Raw genomic sequence first — 6,407 nt, 5'->3', positions numbered from 1 at the left:
GTCCTCCCTTGAACAAGTAGCTGCACTCCCCTGCTAGAACCTCCAAACAAACTCTCAAGGTCCAGAGACGTGATGTGAACTCCAGGTCTTAGTTGATGATCACGTGGCTCTGCAGTGGTGCAGATTGTGTCTTTGATGAATAGCAGGACTTGGGCAGAATAGAGGATGATGTCAGCATATCACCGTCATCCTCAGGCAGGGTAGGTCATTGTGAGGTCCTTGCCTCTGGTTTCCCTGGAGTCTAGGTGACAGGTGCATGAGATATCCCTTGGGCATCTCCCTCCTCCTCTTAAGGTGAATATTTCATCAACAAAATCAGGCTAATAGAAGTCTCGGGTTGTCACTTTTGGTGGCTTGAATAGGATATTTGTGTGAGAGCCTCTTTGATTAACCCATTTCCACCCCCCCCCCACCCTGACCTCTGAACCTTCACAATATCCATCCCCTACCCTCCCCGCTACCAAGTGGCTCTGGATCCCAGTCAGGCACTAAAAATCTGCTATTTGTGCTTAGGGCAGATTTACTCATAGCTGAATGGCTGTGAGGTTCTCGGTGGAGGATCTCTAAGGGGGCAGTTTTGCTGCTCCTGTGACGCAGCAGGCATGATGGTGATCCAACCACCTGCAAGTTCTGGTTTCCCAGAACGTATATGATTTAGAATTAGAAGCACATAACAAATAGCCTTATTACTGGCACCCCTTCCCCTAATGTTGCTTCCCCTTTGTATTAGGCCATCCTTGCATTGTTATAAAGAAATATTTGAGACTGGGTCATTTCTAAGAAAAGAGGTTTAATTATCTCATAATTCTGCAGGCTGTCTAGGAAGCAAAGCAGCATCTGCTTCTGGGGAGGCCCCAGAAAGCTTTCAATCACGGTGGAAGCTGAACGGGGAGCAGGCATCTCACACGGCGGGAGCAGGAGTGAGAGAGAGCGATGGGAAAGGTGCTATACATTTTTAAATGACCAGCTCTCATGGGAACTCACTCACTATGGGGAGTCCAGTACTAAAGGGGGTGGTACTAGACCATTTATGAGAAATCCGCCCCCATGATCCAATCATCTCCCTCAAGACCCCACCTCCAACATTGGGGATTACATTTCAATATGAGATTTGGGCAGGGACACAGGTTCAGACTGTATCACCCTTCATACCATCCTTTATAATACTATGCAAATCTGATCATGGCCAGGTTCAATTTTTTTTAAAGGCTTCCCAGAGACTACTGAATCTTATGTCCCAAATCTCTTTGCATGGCAAACAAGTTTCTGGAAGAAAGCCTGTCTGGCTGGGTTCAGTGGCTTGCACATGTAATCACATCACTTTGGGAGGCTGATTCGGAAGGATTGCTTGAGCCTAGGCATTCAAGACCAGCCAGAGCTACAAAGAGAGATCACGATCTCTGAAAAAAAAAAAAAAAAAAAAAGTTAGCCAGGTGTGGTGGTGCATGCTTGTAGTCCCAGCTACTGGGGAGGCTGAGGTGAAGGATCACTTGAGCCCAGGAGGTTTCGGCTGCAGTGAGCTGAGATCATACCACTGCACTCCAGCCTTAGTGTCAGAGTGAGACCCTGTCTTGGGGGGCGGGGAGGGGGAGGGAAATAAAGAAAGCCTGTCTGATTTCAGGAAAGCTTTTTGCAGGAGATGCTTGGCGTGTCCACAAAATAGCCATCTTCTACTTCCTTACTTGCAAAACTTTCATGAATTTTATTTGCCATTTCAGTGCTGCTTTCTCAGATACAGGCACACCTTGGGGATACTGCAGGCTCAGTTCCAGTTCATCACAATAAAGGGAACATCTCAGTAAAGTGAGTCACAAAGGTTTTGTTTTCCCAGTGCATATAAAAGTTATGTTTACACTATACTATGATCTATTGCGTGTGCAATAGCATTATGTCTTAAAGAAGTATATACCTTAATTTTAAAATAATTTATTGCTAAACAATGCTAAGGATCATCTGAGCCTTCAGAGAGTTATAATCCTTTTGCAAGTGGAGGGTTTTGCCCTGATGTGGTTGGTTGCTGTCTGATCAGAGTAGGGGGCTGCTGGATCTTAAGTGGCTATGGCAATTTCTTAAATTATTGGCTCTTTTCCCTTCCCTGTCTCCCTTCCCAGCCCTTCACTTGGCTCCCCTCCCAAATAAACTACTTATATATAAGTATTTGTCCCAGGATGTGCTTTTGGAGAAATCTAAAATAAAACAATAGTTTTTGTGGCTATTCATACCTGTTAATGGACATTTAACTACTTTCCTTTCCTTTTCTCATTTATTTATTTATTTTTGAGACACAGTCTCACTCTGTGGCCCCGCCTAGAGCACAGTGGTGCGGCTCACTGCCATCTCCGTGTCCTGGGCTCAAGCGATCCTCCCACCTCAGCCTCCTGAGTAGCTGGGATCACAGATGTGCCCCACCACACCCTGCTAATTTTTGTATTTTTTGTTCACCACGTTGCTCACGCTGGTCCCAAACCCCTGGCCTAAGTGATTTGCCCACCTTGGCCTCCCAAAGTGCTAGGATTGTCAGAGGTGTGTGAACCAGAGCAATTCCATCTTAAATAAGAGCTGGGTAAAATGAAGCTGAAACCTGCTGGGCCACATTCCCAGATGGTTAAGGCATTCTAAGTCACAGGATGAGACAGGAGGCCGGCACGAAATGCTGGTCATAAAGACCTTGCTGATAAAACAGATTGGAGTTAAGGAGCTGGCCAAAACCCGCCAAAACCAAAATGGCGACGAGAGTGACCTCTGGTCGTCCTCACTGCTACACTCCCACCAGTGCCATGACAGTTTACAAATGCCATGGCAGTGTCAGGAAATTACCCTATATGGTCTAAAAAGGGGGACCGGGAGTGGTGGCTCACGCTTGTAACCCACCACTTTGGGAGGCTGAGGCAGGCGGATCATCTGAGGCCAGGAGTTCAAGACCAGCCTGGCCAACATGGTGAAACCTCTTCTCTACTTAAAAAAATACAAAAATTAGCTGGCCGTGGTGGAACGCGCCTGTAACCCCAGCTGCTTAGGAGGCTGAGGCAGGAGAATCACTTGAACCCGGGAGGTGGAGGTGGCAGTGAGCCAAGATCTCACCACTGCACTCTAGCCTGGGCAATAAGAGTGAAACTCTGTCTCAAAAATAAATAAATAAAAATAAAAAATAAAAAGGGGAGGCATGAATAATGCACCCCTTGTTTAGCATATCATCAAGAAATAAGCATAAAAATGGGCAAACAGCCACCCTCAGGGCTGCTCTGTCTATGGAGTAGGCATACTTTTATCCCTAACTTGCTTTTACTTTGCACTGCGGACTCGACCTGAATTCTTTCTTGTGCAAGATCCAAGAACACTCTCTTGGGGTCTGCTTCTGGATCGAGATCTTTTTCCTGCATAGGATTACAGCCGTGAGCCACCTCACCTGGTCAATTCTTGATTCTATCCTGTAAATTGTCCTTGGAGTTTTCTGCAAGTGCCTGCCCTATGACTTCCTCACTTTGTGAATCAGTCCTTCACATCCTCCTCTCTCAGTAACCCAGAAGCCCCAGATTCTAACTTCCTTGTGATACAGGAGTTAAGAAGAAGTTACGTAGGCAGACAGTGAGGGTACGGAAGTCCTTGGTAAGGTTTCTCTTTTAATGAAAGCAGGCCCAAAGCATTTTTCCTTTTAACAAAGAGCAGCTTGTAAAATCGGGCTGCAGACATAGATGGCGGCAGTTGTGCCAATCATGTTCAAAATGGCAGCCCCATCTTCCCTTCTCTGCCAGCCACGTGTACAGTAAGGAGCACACATGATGGCACCGGCCAAGGGGCAAGTTCATTTGCATAACAAACTTAGGGTGGGGTGGCCTACCTTCCCAGCTATGTAAACATTGAACCTGATCAAACCAATCTGTGAGCCCTACCTAAATCAGACACTGCCTCCTCAAGCTGGACTATAAAGTCCAGCCAGCCTTTTCCTCTTGGAAGTCCCTTCTCTTACTAGACAGAGAGAAAGCTGTTTTCCTTTCTCTTTCTTTTGCCTATTAACCTTCCCTCCTAAACTCCTTGCGTGCGTTCAAGTCCTAAATTCTCCTGGCATGGGACGGCAAACCCTGGATATTTACCCCAGACAACTAGCTGCTTCACTTGCACTGGATCTTGAGGGCTGAGGAGATTTTTGGCCTTTTTAGTTGTTGTTGTTGAGACAGAGTCTTGCTCTGTCACTCAGGCTGGAGTACAATAGCTGGGTCTCAGCTCACTGCAACCTCTGCCTCCCAGGTTCAAGTGATTCTCCTGCCTCAACCTCCTGAGTAGCTGGGATTACAGGCACACGTCACCACGCCTGGTTAATTTTTGTATTTTTAGTAGAGACGGAGTTTCACCATGTTGGCCAGGCTGGTTTTGAACTCCTGACCTCATGACCTGCCCACCTTGGCCTCCTGTGCCCCACCGATTTTTGGCCTTTAACAGGAACTCCATCACTTCCGGTTTTCCTTGGAGACTCTTGATGGCCCAGGTTCAGTTTATACCTACTGTGAGAGCAAGAACTTGAGTAATGTATGGATGGACCCTTTTGGAAAGAAAACAATTTTCATGGACTTGACTTAAATTTTTCTATAATTTAAATGTGTGCAAACGAGTAACTATGAACTCCTTATGCTTCAGGTATTTAAGCAGTTATAAAACCAAAGCAAAGTAGCAATAGATACAAACAAAAGTATAAAGGCGAGTTTAACATTAATTTAACGTAATAGTGTTTTTTCTGAAATGAAGTTGCTGCTGGCAACAGACCATGTACTGCCTGATGAAGGTTCTTCTGCACTTGGCACAGGATTCCACCATGTACCTGGCGATGACTCAGTTCTTCCCCTTCTCATGTCTATTCAAATTACTGCGAAATCCTTGTTAGTACTTGTCTTCTGGCCTTCACTTGGTACAAATGCGACCAAGACAATTAAAGTGATACACAGGTAAATGCAAATGCAGGCACTCACAAGCAGGGCCAGGATCAGTTACAAACGACCCAAAACACGCTTATAATACTTTTTAAAAGCTACTAAGGAAAATTAGGAGTGGAACTTAACAGTTTTCACAGGTATTCATGGGTCCTCAGGAGTCCAGAGACCTCAGCTTGAGAAACACTCTCCCAGCACTGACCTTGACTTCCAGTGTGACCTTGAGGTAAGTATTTACCATTTTTGGATCTCTGTATATTTTTTGTACACAAACAAGGATAATTTGGGCCGCCAGTTTTCTTGGGAGATAAAAGAAGCTAGAGGAGTTAGAGACAATGTTCCAAGATGTTCAAGGACTAGAGGGAAAGGATAGAATGTATTACCGACCTCTAGAGCTGGAAAAAGAATGGTGGCTGAGATCCTCCAGCCTAGCTTTGACTCTGGAGTCAAAAAGACTCAGATGTGGGCCAAGCACTGTGGCACTTGCCCGTAACCTCACCACACTGGGAGGCTGTGGCAGAAGGATTGCTTGAGGCCAGGAGTTTGAGACTAGCCTAAGTAACATGGTGAGAGCCTGTCTCTACCAAAAAAAAAAAAAAAAAAAAAGGAAAAAGAAAATTGGCCAGGCATGGTGGCTCACGCCTGTAATTCCAACACTTTGGGAGGCCGAGGTAGGGTCATCACCTGGGGTCAGGAGTTTGAGACCAGCCTGGCCAACATAGTGAAACCCTGTCTCGGCCAAAAATTATCTGGGCGTGGCGGTGGGCACCTGTAATCCCAGCTACTTGGGAGGCTGGGGCAGGAGAATCATTTGAATCTGGGAGGCAGAGGTTGCAGTGAGCCGAGATTGTGCTATTGCACTCCAGCCTGGGTGACAGAGCAAGACTCCATCTCCAAAAGAAGAGAAAGTGAAGATTCTAAGATTCTGCCTACAAATGACAATATCTCTGATATATGCAAATTAGGTTATTGCACCCTAAGCAGCCCCGCGGCTGCCCTAGGCTTCCAGTCAGCCTTTCTGACCTCTCTCTGTGGCTTTGGGGTTCTTCCCGCCATTCCCTGCCTAGGCCGGGAAAGCCGCTTTCACTTTCCTTCCACTTTTCAGTAATTGGAGTTGGTCGCCTGTGCAGCAAGCGCCCCCAAGTGGCCTTCCTGTTCACTGCTGGCACCATAGGCCAAAAGAATACTGCAAATTTACCAAGGCGGGGCTTCCCAGAGAGGCAGGAGTTAACAGTCCAGTCCACAGGCCCAGCGAGCCATTCTACATCCCCCTTTCCTTTTCAGAAGACAGATGGAGGAATGCAGGGGAAGTTCTGGGTAGGAAGCAGCCACTTGCCATTAAGTGGCAATTAAATTGCCGTTGCAATTTAAGGTAAATTGCAGCACCTCTGGGCCTAGTTTTCTTTCCTCTCTCTCTCTTTTTTAGTGACAGAGTCTTGCTCCATCACTTAGGCTGGCGTGCAGTGGTGTGATCATAGTCACTAT

This window comes from Sapajus apella, unplaced genomic scaffold (assembly GCF_009761245.1).
Source record: "Sapajus apella isolate SASKATOON/1434 unplaced genomic scaffold, GSC_monkey_1.0 scaffold216, whole genome shotgun sequence".
In the NCBI taxonomy this organism is placed as follows: Eukaryota; Metazoa; Chordata; class Mammalia; order Primates; family Cebidae; genus Sapajus; species Sapajus apella.
The sequence above is the reverse complement of the archived record's forward strand: the minus strand, read 5'-3'. Positions refer to the sequence as shown.